The 21,509-nt window shown below is 53.7% G+C and overlaps 1 long non-coding RNA gene across 39 annotated transcripts in view; it reads right to left on the bottom strand.

Moving 5' to 3' along the window:
- Positions 1–14,970, bottom strand: part of LOC128089570 (uncharacterized) — a 28,404-nt gene extending 13,434 nt beyond the window's left edge. For 5 of the 39 annotated variants that reach the window (XR_008210582.1, XR_008210584.1, XR_008210588.1 and 2 more), the window contains exons 1-2: positions 14,681–14,970; positions 7,249–8,541 (exon numbers count right to left, since the gene is read on the bottom strand). This is a non-coding gene — a long non-coding RNA (uncharacterized LOC128089570). Of the gene's footprint in view, positions 1–1,017; positions 2,948–3,814; positions 5,366–6,611; positions 8,542–9,408; positions 10,958–12,206; positions 12,878–12,978; positions 12,994–14,680 lie in introns of those variants that run through there. The other 34 variants (XR_008210586.1, XR_008210587.1, XR_008210592.1 and 31 more) reach the window with 15 other exon arrangements.
- Between the last annotated feature and the right edge of the window lie 6,539 nt (positions 14,971–21,509).

Raw genomic sequence — 21,509 nt, forward strand, 5'->3', positions numbered from 1 at the left:
ATCCCGGCCAGTCTGGGCCGCCAGCTGTGTGGCTCTGTCTCCTGGCTGTGGCCGCTGCCAGCTTCTGCTCTGTCCCCTGCCTCCTCACGGGATGAACCGCACGAGAAGCAGAAAAGTCCTTGGCTCTGTGCAAGCACTGTTCTGCAACAGCTACAAACGTGCCTGTCTTAGGCACCCGTGTTCTCGTGAAAAGAATCCAAGCACCAGCACGCGGGAGACTCTGCAAGGCCCAGACCCTCCACCCCAGGCCAAATCACAACACTTATAGTACTGCAGTACTGCAGAGTGTCGGACAGTCTCTGGAGCACCTACTGCTAAGGAAACGCAATAGATGGACTGCCGTGTCTCAGGTGCGTTCCCTAGGTGTCCCTGTGAGCACATTTTGCTGCGCGGGCCTGACCTTGGCCGGCAGCCCCATGCCCACACAGCCACTCTCGCACTCTCTGTCCTCAGTAGGAGAGGGTGAAGAATAAGACGGGAAATCTCCAGCGCAAACACTGACACAGGGAGCTCACTCACCAACCACCTTCCCACGCAAAACAATCTCAACGTGTAGTGAGGGTGTTTATTTTATTGCCAATTGCAAACAGCGCTGGACTGCAAGGTGCATAAAGGTTTTCCACCTCTCCCCCTCTCTCTCGCTCCTTCCCAGGCTCGCTCTCTCTCCTAAATACTCAGTGCCCGGACCTCACCTCTGCACTTGCCTCGGGACCCACAGCCGTCACAGGCGGTCCATCACAGCTCCTCTCCTGACGCTCCTTCCTCCTAACACTTCTCCCCTGCACCCACGCGGGTAAACGCAGCGCTGCTGCTTCCCTCGGGACACATCAGCCTCCTCTGCCATGCTCTCCTCCTCAGGCTGCAGGAGCTGCAGGGGAAGCTCTGCCCCAGCTCCCGGAGCACCCCACCTCCTCCCGCTGCCCCCTCTCTGGCTCCTCCTCCTCCCGTTCCTCATCTTTCTACCACCTCAGCCTGCCCCTCCTCTCGCTCCTCCTCCTGCTCCTCCTCCCCATCCACCTCCTGCTCCTCCTCTGCTCATCTTCACTTTTGCGGGCCCGTTTCGGACACTTTTCCTCCCTCTCTCCCAACTGCCTGACCGTATCTGCTCTCCTCTTGGTGTTCCCATCTGGATACGTGGCCCCGGGGCCCCTCCAACTCACGTGCTGGGCTCACTTTTGCCCGGTGGCAGTGCCACCGCAGACGCATCCAACGCACTGCACCTGCCTTAGGGCTGCCCCGGTTTCTCCTCACAGGCCACCGTCAGCCTCCAGTGACAGCACCTGGGCACCTGCACCCCGTACACGTGCATAGGAAGGAGCACGCGTCTTGTCACATCTGAGCACCTCCTGCTCCACAGGAAGCATCCAAGCGCTCCGAGCCGTTTCGGAGAAAATGACAGCTGCTAAAACAAGGGCTGCTAAGCCAATCACTGAGCGCTCTGGTAACACGTGGCTTACCGAGTGTCACAAAATGGAGGCTCCTCCCTATGGCTTGTGGACTGAAACCAAATGGCGCCCCTGAAGCTTCACGAAATGGCGGCAGCTCACTCTGGAACGCCGACTGAAACAAAATGGCGCCTCCCAGTGTAGGTAGAGGGCAGGGATTTCCGGTCCTGGCCACTCCTGCCAGTGGGCTGGCCCAGTAGCGCTGGCACCTCCCCTTCCGTGCCCTGGCATGCACTCTGCGCAGCGCCGCCAGCTGGTAGCTGGGAAGAGCTGCAGGATGGAGGCGCCGCCTGGCGGAGCACCAGCACCAGCAGCAGCAGCAGCAGCAGCTGCACGATCCACACTGCTCGGCGTCTCACCGGCCAAGCGGTAGGGGGTGCTCGGCTGCCTATTGCGTGCAGCCAGTGTTCCTGAAACTGTGAAGTCAGTGAGGACGAGCACGGCTAGCAGTGAGTTTGGGGAGGGGGTTGGTGGCCCCTTTCTGCTTGGCCAGGAGGGCTGTTCCTGTCCTTAACCGGGACGGTGAGAGAACAAGTGTCCTGCACCCCCTGACTGTGTTTGTGCCATTGCAACTGCTGTGGCCGCGTGTGTCCCGGAGCTTCCTTTTCTCGGCATTACAAGCCCCGTAGCGGGCAAGTAAACCCAGCCGTTGCAAAAACAAATTCAGCTGGGTGAACACTCTAGTGCCCATTTTGTCCACGGGCTGCAAAGTGATGTTTGCAAGCTACGCTTCAGTGTGCCTTAAGCACACTGCAGGAGCCACCGGAGCTTTCAGCACAAAGGCTGGGGCAGGTGTAGCCACCACTTGCTTTCTGCTGCTGAGGAGCTCCTCCAACCAAAGCAGTCTTTGCTTTGTGTACCTTGCTTGATTTCAACATCCACACAGTGCAACAAAAGCATGAACTGGAAAGATCAGATGGCCCCTTTGGCGTCCACCAAAGCTTTTAGGAGTACGTGCACGTACCGTACTACTGTTGTTATCTTCATGCACGTGCGTCTATTGCCTAGTGCTGTCGTGGTTTAAGCCGGCAGACAGAAAAAACATCCCTCCCTCACTGGCCCCAGGCCAGGAGCCGGGATAAAGGAGGCAAGGTGAGGGTGCGTGGACTCCTGGGGCGGAGGGCCAGACTCAATTTTTTTTTTAATCAGGGAAAGCAAAAGCCCGGCCCGCACAACAAGGAAAACGGGCAACACAATCGCTGCTTCCCATCCGCAGGCAGGCCAATATTCAGCCACATCCAGGAACAGACGGCTCATTGCACGGAACAATCTCTTGGGAAGGCAACAGCATCCATCCCACCTTGACCCAGGCCTCCTGCTTGACACCTCCAGCTTTCCTTGCTGAGCGTGACATCCCGGCCAGTCTGGGCCGCCAGCTGTGTGGCTCTGTCTCCTGGCTGTGGCCGCTGCCAGCTTCTGCTCTGTCCCCTGCCTCCTCACGGGATGAACCGCACGAGAAGCAGAAAAGTCCTTGGCTCTGTGCAAGCACTGTTCTGCAACAGCTACAAACGTGCCTGTCTTAGGCACCCGTGTTCTCGTGAAAAGAATCCAAGCACCAGCACGCGGGAGACTCTGCAAGGCCCAGACCCTCCACCCCAGGCCAAATCACAACACTTATAGTACTGCAGTACTGCAGAGTGTCGGACAGTCTCTGGAGCACCTACTGCTAAGGAAACGCAATAGATGGACTGCCGTGTCTCAGGTGCGTTCCCTAGGTGTCCCTGTGAGCACATTTTGCTGCGCGGGCCTGACCTTGGCCGGCAGCCCCATGCCCACACAGCCACTCTCGCACTCTCTGTCCTCAGTAGGAGAGGGTGAAGAATAAGATGGGAAATCTCCAGCGCAAACACTGACACAGGGAGCTCACTCACCAACCACCTTCCCACGCAAAACAATCTCAACGTGTAGTGAGGGTGTTTATTTTATTGCCAATTGCAAACAGCGCTGGACTGCAAGGTGCATAAAGGTTTTCCACCTCTCCCCCTCTCTCTCGCTCCTTCCCAGGCTCGCTCTCTCTCCTAAATACTCAGTGCCCGGACCTCACCTCTGCACTTGCCTCGGGACCCACAGCCGTCACAGGCGGTCCATCACAGCTCCTCTCCTGACGCTCCTTCCTCCTAACACTTCTCCCCTGCACCCACGCGGGTAAACGCAGCGCTGCTGCTTCCCTCGGGACACATCAGCCTCCTCTGCCATGCTCTCCTCCTCAGGCTGCAGGAGCTGCAGGGGAAGCTCTGCCCCAGCTCCCGGAGCACCCCACCTCCTCCCGCTGCCCCCTCTCTGGCTCCTCCTCCTCCCGTTCCTCATCTTTCTACCACCTCAGCCTGCCCCTCCTCTCGCTCCTCCTCCTGCTCCTCCTCCCCATCCACCTCCTGCTCCTCCTCTGCTCATCTTCACTTTTGCGGGCCCGTTTCGGACACTTTTCCTCCCTCTCTCCCAACTGCCTGACCGTATCTGCTCTCCTCTTGGTGTTCCCATCTGGATACGTGGCCCCGGGGCCCCTCCAACTCACGTGCTGGGCTCACTTTTGCCCGGTGGCAGTGCCACCGCAGACGCATCCAACGCACTGCACCTGCCTTAGGGCTGCCCCGGTTTCTCCTCACAGGCCACCGTCAGCCTCCAGTGACAGCACCTGGGCACCTGCACCCCGTACACGTGCATAGGAAGGAGCACGCGTCTTGTCACATCTGAGCACCTCCTGCTCCACAGGAAGCATCCAAGCGCTCCGAGCCGTTTCGGAGAAAATGACAGCTGCTAAAACAAGGGCTGCTAAGCCAATCACTGAGCGCTCTGGTAACACGTGGCTTACCGAGTGTCACAAAATGGAGGCTCCTCCCTATGGCTTGTGGACTGAAACCAAATGGCGCCCCTGAAGCTTCACGAAATGGCGGCAGCTCACTCTGGAACGCCGACTGAAACAAAATGGCGCCTCCCAGTGTAGGTAGAGGGCAGGGATTTCCGGTCCTGGCCACTCCTGCCAGTGGGCTGGCCCAGTAGCGCTGGCACCTCCCCTTCCGTGCCCTGGCATGCACTCTGCGCAGCGCCGCCAGCTGGTAGCTGGGAAGAGCTGCAGGATGGAGGCGCCGCCTGGCGGAGCACCAGCACCAGCAGCAGCAGCAGCAGCAGCTGCACGATCCACACTGCTCGGCGTCTCACCGGCCAAGCGGTAGGGGGTGCTCGGCTGCCTATTGCGTGCAGCCAGTGTTCCTGAAACTGTGAAGTCAGTGAGGACGAGCACGGCTAGCAGTGAGTTTGGGGAGGGGGTTGGTGGCCCCTTTCTGCTTGGCCAGGAGGGCTGTTCCTGTCCTTAACCGGGACGGTGAGAGAACAAGTGTCCTGCACCCCCTGACTGTGTTTGTGCCATTGCAACTGCTGTGGCCGCGTGTGTCCCGGAGCTTCCTTTTCTCGGCATTACAAGCCCCGTAGCGGGCAAGTAAACCCAGCCGTTGCAAAAACAAATTCAGCTGGGTGAACACTCTAGTGCCCATTTTGTCCACGGGCTGCAAAGTGATGTTTGCAAGCTACGCTTCAGTGTGCCTTAAGCACACTGCAGGAGCCACCGGAGCTTTCAGCACAAAGGCTGGGGCAGGTGTAGCCACCACTTGCTTTCTGCTGCTGAGGAGCTCCTCCAACCAAAGCAGTCTTTGCTTTGTGTACCTTGCTTGATTTCAACATCCACACAGTGCAACAAAAGCATGAACTGGAAAGATCAGATGGCCCCTTTGGCGTCCACCAAAGCTTTTAGGAGTACGTGCACGTACCGTACTACTGTTGTTATCTTCATGCACGTGCGTCTATTGCCTAGTGCTGTTGTGGTTTAAGCCGGCAGACAGAAAAAACATCCCTCCCTCACTGGCCCCAGGCCAGGAGCCGGGATAAAGGAGGCAAGGTGAGGGTGCGTGGACTCCTGGGGCGGAGGGCCAGACTCAATTTTTTTTTTAATCAGGGAAAGCAAAAGCCCGGCCCGCACAACAAGGAAAACGGGCAACACAATCGCTGCTTCCCATCCGCAGGCAGGCCAATATTCAGCCACATCCAGGAACAGACGGCTCATTGCACGGAACAATCTCTTGGGAAGGCAACAGCATCCATCCCACCTTGACCCAGGCCTCCTGCTTGACACCTCCAGCTTTCCTTGCTGAGCGTGACATCCCGGCCAGTCTGGGCCGCCAGCTGTGTGGCTCTGTCTCCTGGCTGTGGCCGCTGCCAGCTTCTGCTCTGTCCCCTGCCTCCTCACGGGATGAACCGCACGAGAAGCAGAAAAGTCCTTGGCTCTGTGCAAGCACTGTTCTGCAACAGCTACAAACGTGCCTGTCTTAGGCACCCGTGTTCTCGTGAAAAGAATCCAAGCACCAGCACGCGGGAGACTCTGCAAGGCCCAGACCCTCCACCCCAGGCCAAATCACAACACTTATAGTACTGCAGTACTGCAGAGTGTCGGACAGTCTCTGGAGCACCTACTGCTAAGGAAACGCAATAGATGGACTGCCGTGTCTCAGGTGCGTTCCCTAGGTGTCCCTGTGAGCACATTTTGCTGCGCGGGCCTGACCTTGGCCGGCAGCCCCATGCCCACACAGCCACTCTCGCACTCTCTGTCCTCAGTAGGAGAGGGTGAAGAATAAGATGGGAAATCTCCAGCGCAAACACTGACACAGGGAGCTCACTCACCAACCACCTTCCCACGCAAAACAATCTCAACGTGTAGTGAGGGTGTTTATTTTATTGCCAATTGCAAACAGCGCTGGACTGCAAGGTGCATAAAGGTTTTCCACCTCTCCCCCTCTCTCTCGCTCCTTCCCAGGCTCGCTCTCTCTCCTAAATACTCAGTGCCCGGACCTCACCTCTGCACTTGCCTCGGGACCCACAGCCGTCACAGGCGGTCCATCACAGCTCCTCTCCTGACGCTCCTTCCTCCTAACACTTCTCCCCTGCACCCACGCGGGTAAACGCAGCGCTGCTGCTTCCCTCGGGACACATCAGCCTCCTCTGCCATGCTCTCCTCCTCAGGCTGCAGGAGCTGCAGGGGAAGCTCTGCCCCAGCTCCCGGAGCACCCCACCTCCTCCCGCTGCCCCCTCTCTGGCTCCTCCTCCTCCCGTTCCTCATCTTTCTACCACCTCAGCCTGCCCCTCCTCTCGCTCCTCCTCCTGCTCCTCCTCCCCATCCACCTCCTGCTCCTCCTCTGCTCATCTTCACTTTTGCGGGCCCGTTTCGGACACTTTTCCTCCCTCTCTCCCAACTGCCTGACCGTATCTGCTCTCCTCTTGGTGTTCCCATCTGGATACGTGGCCCCGGGGCCCCTCCAACTCACGTGCTGGGCTCACTTTTGCCCGGTGGCAGTGCCACCGCAGACGCATCCAACGCACTGCACCTGCCTTAGGGCTGCCCCGGTTTCTCCTCACAGGCCACCGTCAGCCTCCAGTGACAGCACCTGGGCACCTGCACCCCGTACACGTGCATAGGAAGGAGCACGCGTCTTGTCACATCTGAGCACCTCCTGCTCCACAGGAAGCATCCAAGCGCTCCGAGCCGTTTCGGAGAAAATGACAGCTGCTAAAACAAGGGCTGCTAAGCCAATCACTGAGCGCTCTGGTAACACGTGGCTTACCGAGTGTCACAAAATGGAGGCTCCTCCCTATGGCTTGTGGACTGAAACCAAATGGCGCCCCTGAAGCTTCACGAAATGGCGGCAGCTCACTCTGGAACGCCGACTGAAACAAAATGGCGCCTCCCAGTGTAGGTAGAGGGCAGGGATTTCCGGTCCTGGCCACTCCTGCCAGTGGGCTGGCCCAGTAGCGCTGGCACCTCCCCTTCCGTGCCCTGGCATGCACTCTGCGCAGCGCCGCCAGCTGGTAGCTGGGAAGAGCTGCAGGATGGAGGCGCCGCCTGGCGGAGCACCAGCACCAGCAGCAGCAGCAGCAGCAGCTGCACGATCCACACTGCTCGGCGTCTCACCGGCCAAGCGGTAGGGGGTGCTCGGCTGCCTATTGCGTGCAGCCAGTGTTCCTGAAACTGTGAAGTCAGTGAGGACGAGCACGGCTAGCAGTGAGTTTGGGGAGGGGGTTGGTGGCCCCTTTCTGCTTGGCCAGGAGGGCTGTTCCTGTCCTTAACCGGGACGGTGAGAGAACAAGTGTCCTGCACCCCCTGACTGTGTTTGTGCCATTGCAACTGCTGTGGCCGCGTGTGTCCCGGAGCTTCCTTTTCTCGGCATTACAAGCCCCGTAGCGGGCAAGTAAACCCAGCCGTTGCAAAAACAAATTCAGCTGGGTGAACACTCTAGTGCCCATTTTGTCCACGGGCTGCAAAGTGATGTTTGCAAGCTACGCTTCAGTGTGCCTTAAGCACACTGCAGGAGCCACCGGAGCTTTCAGCACAAAGGCTGGGGCAGGTGTAGCCACCACTTGCTTTCTGCTGCTGAGGAGCTCCTCCAACCAAAGCAGTCTTTGCTTTGTGTACCTTGCTTGATTTCAACATCCACACAGTGCAACAAAAGCATGAACTGGAAAGATCAGATGGCCCCTTTGGCGTCCACCAAAGCTTTTAGGAGTACGTGCACGTACCGTACTACTGTTGTTATCTTCATGCACGTGCGTCTATTGCCTAGTGCTGTCGTGGTTTAAGCCGGCAGACAGAAAAAACATCCCTCCCTCACTGGCCCCAGGCCAGGAGCCGGGATAAAGGAGGCAAGGTGAGGGTGCGTGGACTCCTGGGGCGGAGGGCCAGACTCAATTTTTTTTTTAATCAGGGAAAGCAAAAGCCCGGCCCGCACAACAAGGAAAACGGGCAACACAATCGCTGCTTCCCATCCGCAGGCAGGCCAATATTCAGCCACATCCAGGAACAGACGGCTCATTGCACGGAACAATCTCTTGGGAAGGCAACAGCATCCATCCCACCTTGACCCAGGCCTCCTGCTTGACACCTCCAGCTTTCCTTGCTGAGCGTGACATCCCGGCCAGTCTGGGCCGCCAGCTGTGTGGCTCTGTCTCCTGGCTGTGGCCGCTGCCAGCTTCTGCTCTGTCCCCTGCCTCCTCACGGGATGAACCGCACGAGAAGCAGAAAAGTCCTTGGCTCTGTGCAAGCACTGTTCTGCAACAGCTACAAACGTGCCTGTCTTAGGCACCCGTGTTCTCGTGAAAAGAATCCAAGCACCAGCACGCGGGAGACTCTGCAAGGCCCAGACCCTCCACCCCAGGCCAAATCACAACACTTATAGTACTGCAGTACTGCAGAGTGTCGGACAGTCTCTGGAGCACCTACTGCTAAGGAAACGCAATAGATGGACTGCCGTGTCTCAGGTGCGTTCCCTAGGTGTCCCTGTGAGCACATTTTGCTGCGCGGGCCTGACCTTGGCCGGCAGCCCCATGCCCACACAGCCACTCTCGCACTCTCTGTCCTCAGTAGGAGAGGGTGAAGAATAAGACGGGAAATCTCCAGCGCAAACACTGACACAGGGAGCTCACTCACCAACCACCTTCCCACGCAAAACAATCTCAACGTGTAGTGAGGGTGTTTATTTTATTGCCAATTGCAAACAGCGCTGGACTGCAAGGTGCATAAAGGTTTTCCACCTCTCCCCCTCTCTCTCGCTCCTTCCCAGGCTCGCTCTCTCTCCTAAATACTCAGTGCCCGGACCTCACCTCTGCACTTGCCTCGGGACCCACAGCCGTCACAGGCGGTCCATCACAGCTCCTCTCCTGACGCTCCTTCCTCCTAACACTTCTCCCCTGCACCCACGCGGGTAAACGCAGCGCTGCTGCTTCCCTCGGGACACATCAGCCTCCTCTGCCATGCTCTCCTCCTCAGGCTGCAGGAGCTGCAGGGGAAGCTCTGCCCCAGCTCCCGGAGCACCCCACCTCCTCCCGCTGCCCCCTCTCTGGCTCCTCCTCCTCCCGTTCCTCATCTTTCTACCACCTCAGCCTGCCCCTCCTCTCGCTCCTCCTCCTGCTCCTCCTCCCCATCCACCTCCTGCTCCTCCTCTGCTCATCTTCACTTTTGCGGGCCCGTTTCGGACACTTTTCCTCCCTCTCTCCCAACTGCCTGACCGTATCTGCTCTCCTCTTGGTGTTCCCATCTGGATACGTGGCCCCGGGGCCCCTCCAACTCACGTGCTGGGCTCACTTTTGCCCGGTGGCAGTGCCACCGCAGACGCATCCAACGCACTGCACCTGCCTTAGGGCTGCCCCGGTTTCTCCTCACAGGCCACCGTCAGCCTCCAGTGACAGCACCTGGGCACCTGCACCCCGTACACGTGCCTAGGAAGGAGCACGCGTCTTGTCACATCTGAGCACCTCCTGCTCCACAGGAAGCATCCAAGCGCTCCGAGCCGTTTCGGAGAAAATGACAGCTGCTAAAACAAGGGCTGCTAAGCCAATCACTGAGCGCTCTGGTAACACGTGGCTTACCGAGTGTCACAAAATGGAGGCTCCTCCCTATGGCTTGTGGACTGAAACCAAATGGCGCCCCTGAAGCTTCACGAAATGGCGGCAGCTCACTCTGGAACGCCGACTGAAACAAAATGGCGCCTCCCAGTGTAGGTAGAGGGCAGGGATTTCCGGTCCTGGCCACTCCTGCCAGTGGGCTGGCCCAGTAGCGCTGGCACCTCCCCTTCCGTGCCCTGGCATGCACTCTGCGCAGCGCCGCCAGCTGGTAGCTGGGAAGAGCTGCAGGATGGAGGCGCCGCCTGGCGGAGCACCAGCACCAGCAGCAGCAGCAGCAGCAGCTGCACGATCCACACTGCTCGGCGTCTCACCGGCCAAGCGGTAGGGGGTGCTCGGCTGCCTATTGCGTGCAGCCAGTGTTCCTGAAACTGTGAAGTCAGTGAGGACGAGCACGGCTAGCAGTGAGTTTGGGGAGGGGGTTGGTGGCCTCTTTCTGCTTGGCCAGGAGGGCTGTTCCTGTCCTTAACCGGGACGGTGAGAGAACAAGTGTCCTGCACCCCCTGACTGTGTTTGTGCCATTGCAACTGCTGTGGCCGCGTGTGTCCCGGAGCTTCCTTTTCTCGGCATTACAAGCCCCGTAGCGGGCAAGTAAACCCAGCCGTTGCAAAAACAAATTCAGCTGGGTGAACACTCTAGTGCCCATTTTGTCCACGGGCTGCAAAGTGATGTTTGCAAGCTACGCTTCAGTGTGCCTTAAGCACACTGCAGGAGCCACCGGAGCTTTCAGCACAAAGGCTGGGGCAGGTGTAGCCACCACTTGCTTTCTGCTGCTGAGGAGCTCCTCCAACCAAAGCAGTCTTTGCTTTGTGTACCTTGCTTGATTTCAACATCCACACAGTGCAACAAAAGCATGAACTGGAAAGATCAGATGGCCCCTTTGGCGTCCACCAAAGCTTTTAGGAGTACGTGCACGTACCGTACTACTGTTGTTATCTTCATGCACGTGCGTCTATTGCCTAGTGCTGTCGTGGTTTAAGCCGGCAGACAGAAAAAACATCCCTCCCTCACTGGCCCCAGGCCAGGAGCCGGGATAAAGGAGGCAAGGTGAGGGTGCGTGGACTCCTGGGGCGGAGGGCCAGACTCAATTTTTTTTTTAATCAGGGAAAGCAAAAGCCCGGCCCGCACAACAAGGAAAACGGGCAACACAATCGCTGCTTCCCATCCGCAGGCAGGCCAATATTCAGCCACATCCAGGAACAGACGGCTCATTGCACGGAACAATCTCTTGGGAAGGCAACAGCATCCATCCCACCTTGACCCAGGCCTCCTGCTTGACACCTCCAGCTTTCCTTGCTGAGCGTGACATCCCGGCCAGTCTGGGCCGCCAGCTGTGTGGCTCTGTCTCCTGGCTGTGGCCGCTGCCAGCTTCTGCTCTGTCCCCTGCCTCCTCACGGGATGAACCGCACGAGAAGCAGAAAAGTCCTTGGCTCTGTGCAAGCACTGTTCTGCAACAGCTACAAACGTGCCTGTCTTAGGCACCCGTGTTCTCGTGAAAAGAATCCAAGCACCAGCACGCGGGAGACTCTGCAAGGCCCAGACCCTCCACCCCAGGCCAAATCACAACACTTATAGTACTGCAGTACTGCAGAGTGTCGGACAGTCTCTGGAGCACCTACTGCTAAGGAAACGCAATAGATGGACTGCCGTGTCTCAGGTGCGTTCCCTAGGTGTCCCTGTGAGCACATTTTGCTGCGCGGGCCTGACCTTGGCCGGCAGCCCCATGCCCACACAGCCACTCTCGCACTCTCTGTCCTCAGTAGGAGAGGGTGAAGAATAAGATGGGAAATCTCCAGCGCAAACACTGACACAGGGAGCTCACTCACCAACCACCTTCCCACGCAAAACAATCTCAACGTGTAGTGAGGGCGTTCATTTTATTGCTAAATGGCAAACAGCGCTGGACTGCAAGGTGCATAAAGGTTTTCCACCTCTCCCCCTCTCTCTCGCTCCTTCCCAGGCTCGCTCTCTCTCCTAAATACTCAGTGCCCGGACCTCACCTCTGCACTTGCCTCGGGACCCACAGCCGTCACAGGCGGTCCATCACAGCTCCTCTCCTGACGCTCCTTCCTCCTAACACTTCTCCCCTGCACCCACGCGGGTAAACGCAGCGCTGCTGCTTCCCTCGGGACACATCAGCCTCCTCTGCCATGCTCTCCTCCTCAGGCTGCAGGAGCTGCAGGGGAAGCTCTGCCCCAGCTCCCGGAGCACCCCACCTCCTCCCGCTGCCCCCTCTCTGGCTCCTCCTCCTCCCGTTCCTCATCTTTCTACCACCTCAGCCTGCCCCTCCTCTCGCTCCTCCTCCTGCTCCTCCTCCCCATCCACCTCCTGCTCCTCCTCTGCTCATCTTCACTTTTGCGGGCCCGTTTCGGACACTTTTCCTCCCTCTCTCCCAACTGCCTGACCGTATCTGCTCTCCTCTTGGTGTTCCCATCTGGATACGTGGCCCCGGGGCCCCTCCAACTCACGTGCTGGGCTCACTTTTGCCCGGTGGCAGTGCCACCGCAGACGCATCCAACGCACTGCACCTGCCTTAGGGCTGCCCCGGTTTCTCCTCACAGGCCACCGTCAGCCTCCAGTGACAGCACCTGGGCACCTGCACCCCGTACACGTGCATAGGAAGGAGCACGCGTCTTGTCACATCTGAGCACCTCCTGCTCCACAGGAAGCATCCAAGCGCTCCGAGCCGTTTCGGAGAAAATGACAGCTGCTAAAACAAGGGCTGCTAAGCCAATCACTGAGCGCTCTGGTAACACGTGGCTTACCGAGTGTCACAAAATGGAGGCTCCTCCCTATGGCTTGTGGACTGAAACCAAATGGCGCCCCTGAAGCTTCACGAAATGGCGGCAGCTCACTCTGGAACGCCGACTGAAACAAAATGGCGCCTCCCAGTGTAGGTAGAGGGCAGGGATTTCCGGTCCTGGCCACTCCTGCCAGTGGGCTGGCCCAGTAGCGCTGGCACCTCCCCTTCCGTGCCCTGGCATGCACTCTGCGCAGCGCCGCAGGCTGGTAGCTGGGAAGAGCTGCAGGATGGAGGCGCCGCCTGGCGGAGCACCAGCACCAGCAGCAGCAGCAGCAGCAGCTGCACGATCCGCACACACCGCTCGGCGTCTCACCGGCCAAGCGGTAGGGGGTGCTCGGCTGCCTATTGCGTGCAGCCAGTGTTCCTGAAACTGTGAAGTCAGTGAGGACGAGCACGGCTAGCAGTGATTTTGGGGAGGGGGTTGGTGGCCCCTTTCTGCTTGGCCAGGAGGGCTGTTCTTGTCCTTAACCGGGACGGTGAGAGAACAAGTGTCCTGCACCCCCTGACTGTGTTTGTGCCATTGCAACTGCTGTGGCCGCGTGTGTCCCGGAGCTTCCTTTTCTCGGCATTACAAGCCCCGTAGCGGGCAAGTAAACCCAGCCGTTGCAAAAACAAATTCAGCTGGGTGAACACTCTAGTGCCCATTTTGTCCACGGGCTGCAAAGTGATGTTTGCAAGCTACGCTTCAGTGTGCCTTAAGCACACTGCAGGAGCCACCGGAGCTTTCAGCACAAAGGCTGGGGCAGGTGTAGCCACCACTTGCTTTCTGCTGCTGAGGAGCTCCTCCAACCAAAGCAGTCTTTGCTTTGTGTACCTTGCTTGATTTCAACATCCACACAGTGCAACAAAAGCATGAACTGGAAAGATCAGATGGCCCCTTTGGCGTCCACCAAAGCTTTTAGGAGTACGTGCACGTACCGTACTACTGTTGTTATCTTCATGCACGTGCGTCTATTGCCTAGTGCTGTTGTGGTTTAAGCCGGCAGACAGAAAAAACATCCCTCCCTCACTGGCCCCAGGCCAGGAGCCGGGATAAAGGAGGCAAGGTGAGGGTGCGTGGACTCCTGGGGCGGAGGGCCAGACTCAATTTTTTTTATCAGGGAAAGCAAAAGCCCGGCCCGCACAACAAGGAAAACGGGCAACACAATCGCTGCTTCCCATCCGCAGGCAGGCCAATATTCAGCCACATCCAGGAACAGACGGCTCATTGCACGGAACAATCTCTTGGGAAGGCAACAGCATCCATCTCACCTTGACCCAGGCCTCCTGCTTGACACCTCCAGCTTTCCTTGCTGAGCGTGACATCCCGGCCAGTCTGGGCCGCCAGCTGTGTGGCTCTGTCTCCTGGCTGTGGCCGCTGCCAGCTTCTGCTCTGTCCCCTGCCTCCTCACGGGATGAACCGCACGAGAAGCAGAAAAGTCCTTGGCTCTGTGCAAGCACTGTTCTGCAACAGCTACAAACGTGCCTGTCTTAGGCACCCGTGTTCTCGTGAAAAGAATCCAAGCACCAGCACGCGGGAGACTCTGCAAGGCCCAGACCCTCCACCCCAGGCCAAATCACAACACTTATAGTACTGCAGTACTGCAGAGTGTCGGACAGTCTCTGGAGCACCTACTGCTAAGGAAACGCAATAGATGGACTGCCGTGTCTCAGGTGCGTTCCCTAGGTGTCCCTGTGAGCACATTTTGCTGCGCGGGCCTGACCTTGGCCGGCAGCCCCATGCCCACACAGCCACTCTCGCACTCTCTGTCCTCAGTAGGAGAGGGTGAAGAATAAGATGGGAAATCTCCAGCGCAAACACTGACACAGGGAGCTCACTCACCAACCACCTTCCCACGCAAAACAATCTCAACGTGTAGTGAGGGCGTTCATTTTATTGCTAAATGGCAAACAGCGCTGGACTGCAAGGTGCATAAAGGTTTTCCACCTCTCCCCCTCTCTCTCGCTCCTTCCCAGGCTCGCTCTCTCTCCTAAATACTCAGTGCCCGGACCTCACCTCTGCACTTGCCTCGGGACCCACAGCCGTCACAGGCGGTCCGTCACAGGTCCTCTCCTGACGCTCCTTCCTCCTAACACTTCTCCCCTGCACCCACACGGGTAAACGCAGCGCTGCTGCTTCCCTCGGGACACATCAGCCTCCTCTGCCATGCTCTCCTCCTCAGGCTGCAGGAGCTGCAGGGGAAGCTCTGCCCCAGCTCCCGGAGCACCCCACCTCCTCCCGCTGCCCCCTCTCTGGCTCCTCCTCCTCCCGTTCCTCATCTTTCTACCATCTCAGCCTTCCTCTGCTCATTCTTCTCGTCCTACTTCTCCTCTGCTATACCTTTTTACTCTTGTGAGTTATAGTCATTCTGTTAATTATGCTACTTACTTCCTTTTTTAATTATTTTTATTTTTTATCTTTTTCTTTTTTCGTTTTTTGCTTGAAATTCTTTTTTCTTCGTGGATTTTTGATCTTTTATTTACTGCTTTTTATTCCTTTTTTTTATATCTAATTGTGAGATATAAACTTCTGTTTTTTATCTTTTTTGTCTTGTTTTCTATTTTTTTTCATTTTTTTATGCATATTTTATGTCTTTGTTTCTGTATTTCCTTTTCCGCTATGTTTTTTTTTTCCGCTACTGTCACTGTCACATCTGTTATATGCTGTCCTTTCCTCATTTTTTTATCATCCACTTTTTTTCTCCTGAAATTTACATTCATTTTCTGTGAATGTGGTTTTGTTTGTTTGTTTGTTTGTTTGTTTGTTTGTTTGTTTTGTGCATTTTATTATTCATTACACATCCTTGCTTTGTTTGCACTTTTTTTTTCTTGTCGCATTTTGTCAGGCTTCTCTCTTCTGCCATTTGTCTTACATTTGTAAATTGCTGATATTAGTGGGGTAGTTCAGTTTCAGCTGTCATACTGCCACCTTCCTCTAATGTCATTGTTCAACATAATATAAAATGGGACATTGCCTTCCTTTAGGTCTCACTTTCTGTGGTGTTTCGCTCCAGGGACAATCATTTTCTGAGGTGATCATCTCCCGTGAAGGAGCATTCTACTTTCAAGTGTGGAATCACTATCTTTGACGTATGTCTTGAAATGGAAAAGGCCCCAGAGCTCTCTGTCCTGAGAAGAGTTTCCAATGCAACATGGGTAGGGCCAAGAGCAGCAGCAAGATATTTAAATGTGACATGTTCTCATGAAAGGGAGTGCAAGAAGTGGGAGGATCCTTCAGATTTAGGTGGTAAATTCAACAGTGATTGTCACCCACTAAGTACTGAATCATCATCCTCTAAATACAGGATTATCTCCCTTTGTGAGTATAGACCCTATTCATGGCATCCACTCAATGGAGATCTGAGGCATCTGCATTCATTTGAAAGGATGCTGAAAACCAGTCCAAATTCCCTGGCAAAATAGAGCTGTCCAGATTTTTGGCAGCAAAGTGATGGAGTCTTCCACTAGCATCACCTAACAGCAGCAAGAACAGTTGTGTGAGGTGTGAGCAGTCAGATGACCTACTCAGACTGTTGGTGAGACTACAGGATTAAAACAAAGCAAAACAAAACAAAACAAAACAAAACAGTCAAACCTGCCTTTGGCAGGGTCTCAAACCACTAGACTCCAACCACACAGGATGTCCAGAGCTATGTCTAGTCTGGCCTTGGATGCCACCAGGGGTGGGATATCCACAACATTCTGGGCAACCTGTTCCAGTGCGTCACCACTCTTCAGATGAAAAACTTCTTCCTAATATCCAACCTAGACCTCCCCGTCTTAGTTTAAAACAATTCCCCCTTGTCCTATCACTATCAGCCCGTGTCAACAGTTGTTCCCTCTCTTGTTATATGCTCCGTTCAAGTACTAGAAGGGCACAATGAGGTCTCCCCAGAGCCTTCTCTTCTCCTAGCTAAACAATCCCAGTTCCCTCGACCTTTCCTCATAGGAGAGGTGCTTCAGCCTTCTGATCATCTTAGTGGCCCTCCTCTGGACAGACGTGCTCCAAGAGATCAACATTCTTCTTGTGCTGGAGGCCCCAGGCACTACTCCAGATGGGATCTCACAAAATTGTCCCCTGAGTAGAGGGAGACGATCAGCTCCCTCTCTCTGCTGGCCACTACTTTTTTAAAGCAGTCGAGGATATAGTTGGCTTTCCAGGCTGTAAGTGCACACTTTTGGCCTACACTGCTATCCAGTTTCTTGTCCACCAGGATCCCCAAGTCTTTATCTGCAGGTCTGCTCTCAAGAAGTTCTTCCAGTTTATATGAATACTTGAGATTGCCCTGTCCCATGTGCAACACCCTGCACTTGGCCTTGTTGAATTTCATTAGATTCTCATGGGCCCTGTTCTCCAGCCTGTCCAGATCCCTTTGGACTGCTTCCCTTCCCTACAAGTGCATCAACTGCACCACTCAGCTTGCTGCAAACTTGCTGAAGGTGCACTTGATTCTATTGTTTATGTCACTGATAAAAGATGTTGAAAAGCACAAGTCCCAAGACCGAGCCTTGGGTGAAACCACTCATGATCAGCCTCCACCCTGACACAGAACCATCAATCACAGCCCTTTGGCTTTACCCAGCCAATCAATTCCTAATCCATCGAACAGTCTTTCAAATCCATATCTCTCCTAATTAGTGAGAAGGGTGTGGTGAGGGACTATGTCAAAGGCTTTGCAGAAGTCCAGGTAGATGACGTCCATTACCCTTCCCCTGTCCACTGATGCCGTCACTCCATCATAGAAGGCCACCAAATTTGTCAGGCAAGATCTGCACTTGGTGAAGCCATGATGGCTGTCTCAGCTCACTTCTTCATCTGTATGTGCCTTAACATAGTAACCAGAAGCATCTGCTCCATGATCTTCCCAGGCCAGGCGAGGCTCCCTGGCCTGTAGTTCCCAGGTCATCCTTTCTCCCTTTCTTAAAAATGGGATCAGTGTTTTCCTTTCTCACCAATTCAAGTGAACTGGTAACATTAAGAATGGAGATTGCCTGAGCCATAACAACCATACAACGATAGAGTTTACACTCCTCAGTTACATGAGACAAAGAGGAAAATCAGGTTGATAAATTCTAGCAAGGACAACTTCCACCTCATCAGGGAGATACTCAATATAGCTCCCTGGGAAACTGTCTTCAAGGACAAAAACTACAGGCCTGTAATTCCTTGGATCCTCTTTCCAGCCCTTCATGTAAATGATGTCACTTTAGCAAGTATCCAGTTGCCTGGGTTGTCCCTGCTAGACTAGGACTACTTCCGAATGACAGAAAGCAGCTTGGCAATCACTTCTGCAAACTCTGGGGTGGATGTCTTCCAGTCTTATGGATGTTACTGTCCAGGTGGAGTAGTAGGTCACTAAGTGTTTCCTCCTGAATGGTGGGTGTTATATTCTGCTCCTCATTCCAGTCTGCCAGGGAGTTGAGTCCCCTGAAGCTAACTGGCCTGACTATAAAAAGTACAAGTCAAGAAGTCATTGAGAGCCTCAGCTTTTCCATCATCTTTGGAGATGATGTTCCCTGCTGCATCTCTTAAAGGACACAAATTCTCCTTGGCCTTCCTCTTGCTGTTAATATATTTGTAAAAGCATTTTTTTACTATTAACAATGAAGGCCAGATTAAGTTCTTGCTGGGCTTTTGCTTTTCTGATTTCTCTCTGCTTACCTCAAGGACATTCTTCTACTCTTCCTGAGTTGCCTGACTCTTCTTACAAATATCATGAATTCTCCTTTTTTGACAGTGTCTCAGCAAAAACTTCCTGTTCAGTCAGGCTGGTTCTATTCCCTGATCATCATATAGCACAGTCAGACAGAGTGTTTTTGTGTCTTTAAGGTTGCTTTCCTGAGGAAAGCCTAGGTTTCCTGGGCCTCACTGCACTCAGAACTGACTTCCAACGAATTCTGCCAACCAGTGATCTATACAGTTCAAAGTTTAACCTCATGGAAGTTCAGAGTAGGAGTTTTGCTGACTCCTCTCCTAATCTCACCAAAGATGGAAAAGAGAACTCTACTATTTCATGTTTGCTATGCCCAAGACAGCTTTCAGCAACCACATTTTCCAAGCTTCCTTCTCTGTCTGTAAACAGCAAGTCTTAAGGAGTACCTTCCCTTGTAAGCTGTCTTACTAGCTGTGTCAGGAGGTTATCTTCCATACACTCCAGGAACCTCCTAGACTGCTTCTTCTCTGCTGTACTGTAACTCCAGCAGGCATCAAATAAGTTGAAGTCCCCCCTGAGAACAAGGGAGGACAACTGCAGGACTGATGCCAGTTGTTTGAACATTTCATCTATCTCTTCATCCTGCTTAGGTGGTTTGTAACAGACTCTCACAAAAATATCAGCATCATTGGCCTTTTCCCTGATACTTACTCATAAGGTTAGCATTATCATTCCAAATATTGGGTTCCACAACATCAAAATACCTCCTAATATAGACTACCATCCCACTACTCCTCTTGCCATCTTGGGAGTGTTGATCTGCCTGAGGGTAGAGAGGCCCTTTCAGAGGGATCTGGATAAGCTGGATCACTGGGCTGAGGTGAATGAGATGAGGTTCAACAAAGCCAAGTGCCAGGTCCTGCACTTTGGCTACAATAACCCCATGTACCAATATAGGCTTCAGGCTGAGTGGCTGGATGACTGTGAAGACGAAAGGAACCTAGGGGTGTTGGTTGATGCTCGGCTGAACATGAGCCAACAGTGAGCCCAGGTGGCCAAGAGGGCCAATGGCATTTCTGGTCTGCATCAGAAATAGTGTGGTCAGCAGGAGAAGGGAGGTAATCATCCCTCTGTACTCAGCACTGCTGAGGCTGCACCTTGAGTACTGTGTTCAGCTTTGGGCCCCTCACTATGAAAAAGACATTGAGTCCCTGGAATGTGTCCAGAGAAGAGCAACTAAACCAGTGAGGGATCTTACGAGTCTCTCTTATGAGGAGCTCTTTGTCCTCAACAGGATTGAGTGGACAATAAGTCTGGAAATCTTGTGGGGTAAAGTTTGGACAAGGAGCTCACTTACCAATCAGTATCACAGGTAAAAAGTCTAAATGTGGACTAAACTTTTTTTTTTTAATTTTTTTTTTTTCCAAATTAGAAATAGACTTGGATTGTGACAAGTGCTCTTTCCACATCACTTCCTCATCCCTTTTCCCAGCTGCAGCCTTGCTCCTTCATTGATGATTCCCTGATCTGCTCACAGCCCAAGTGGTGTAGGGATCAGGGCTGTAGCACTCTTTCACAGCTCTTCTCTGCTGTTCTTTCATCCTCACACTTTTCCCCTGCTAACATACGAGCTCCCTGTGGGCTGCAGTTTCCATTGGGGTACATCAGTTTTCTTTAGCATGTTCTCCATGGGCACATGAGGAAATATTTGCTCCAGTAACCACAGAACCTTCTTTTCCTTTTCTACATTTGCCTTCATTTCTTAATCTTCCTGCTCCTTCAATCCTCCATCTCCTCCTACCCTCACCACAGAGTTCATTCATCTTTTTCTCAGTTTTTTTTTCTACTAGCCTCCTTTTTGCACTTCTTAAAGAATGCTTTCCCCTAAGTACTATCCTCTCGGTTGCTGGACTCACCTTTGCCCTTTAGCAGTGCCTGTGGAACTAGCAGAAGTTTGTTGTGTCCTGTACAGGGCAGCCTCAAGAGACTTTCCTCAGAAACTGCTGTCAACCCCCAGAGCCAGCACCTGGTCACCTGCTGGGAAAAATTTTGCTCAACTAGACTTGGTCAATTATCTTTATCCCAGAAAAAGACAGGAGAGTCTTTAGCTTTCTTTATTCAAATGAAGGGAGAGCCCAAGCGGACAATCCTCGTGTTCCCCTGCTTTCACTGCAGTTTCTGTAGTGAGTAGCACCTGAAAAGGTCCATTCTATTTAGGAGTCAATGATGATTCCTTCCAATCTTTAATCATGATCAAATCTCCGGGTTGAATATCATGAGCCTCAAAGTGCAAGGATAGATTTTGTGCTAGCTGGACTTCCTGACAAAGAGATTTGACAAGAAACAGTATCTTGCCCATATAATTGTCTTAGGTAAATACTATTTATTTCCTTTTCCCCTCCAGGTTGGGGGGGTTACTTGAGTAAGTCATTCCAAACAGCAACTTATAGAAGGATAACCCTATCTCCCCTAGGTTTTGCCTTTATTCTGGCCAGGGCCAAAGATAGCAATTTGATCCAAGGTAAGCCAGTTTTCACCACCAGTTTCAGAATAAGTTTCTTTATTGCCCCATTTATTTTTTCCACCTTTCCAGAACAATGAAGGCACTAGAGGGCATGAAAGTCCCATGTTATACCTAATGCAGTCATGACTTCCTGTAACACCTTCCCAGTGAAGTGAGTTCCTCTATCTGAGTCTATCACCTCTATTATCCCATATCTTGGAATGATTTGTTACAGGAATATCTTTATGACAGAGCTGGAAGTTGATGAGGCTATGGGAAATGCTTTCAGCCATTCCATAAGCTAGTATACTACTGCTAGGAAGTATCTGAATCACTCAGCCTTAGGCATCTCAGTAAAATTTGCCTGATATGACTGGAAGAGCTGCCTTGCTCAGAGTCAGACTCCATTTGCCATTTAATTTGTTCATTATTTACTTTAGCACCCATAGCAAAATTTTTCGTAAAGGCATCCACTAATCCTTTGAAGACCAGATGGCTTTCCTCATTAGGTTGTTTCAAAACTTGTAGGATCAATGACTTGGGCAGCTACTGTTTGCCATCTCTGGTAAGCCACTTATTCTCTCTCTTCTGTTCCACTATTTTTATCAGCTCTAGCTACTCTGGTGGGAAACACATTTTATCCAGCCATAGCCGGACCACTGGGAGTAGGGGGAGGATCTTCAATACTT

Source organism: Tympanuchus pallidicinctus, unplaced genomic scaffold, assembly GCF_026119805.1.
Source record: "Tympanuchus pallidicinctus isolate F22 unplaced genomic scaffold, pur_lepc_1.0 scaffold4, whole genome shotgun sequence".
Lineage (NCBI taxonomy): Eukaryota > Metazoa > Chordata > Aves > Galliformes > Phasianidae > Tympanuchus > Tympanuchus pallidicinctus.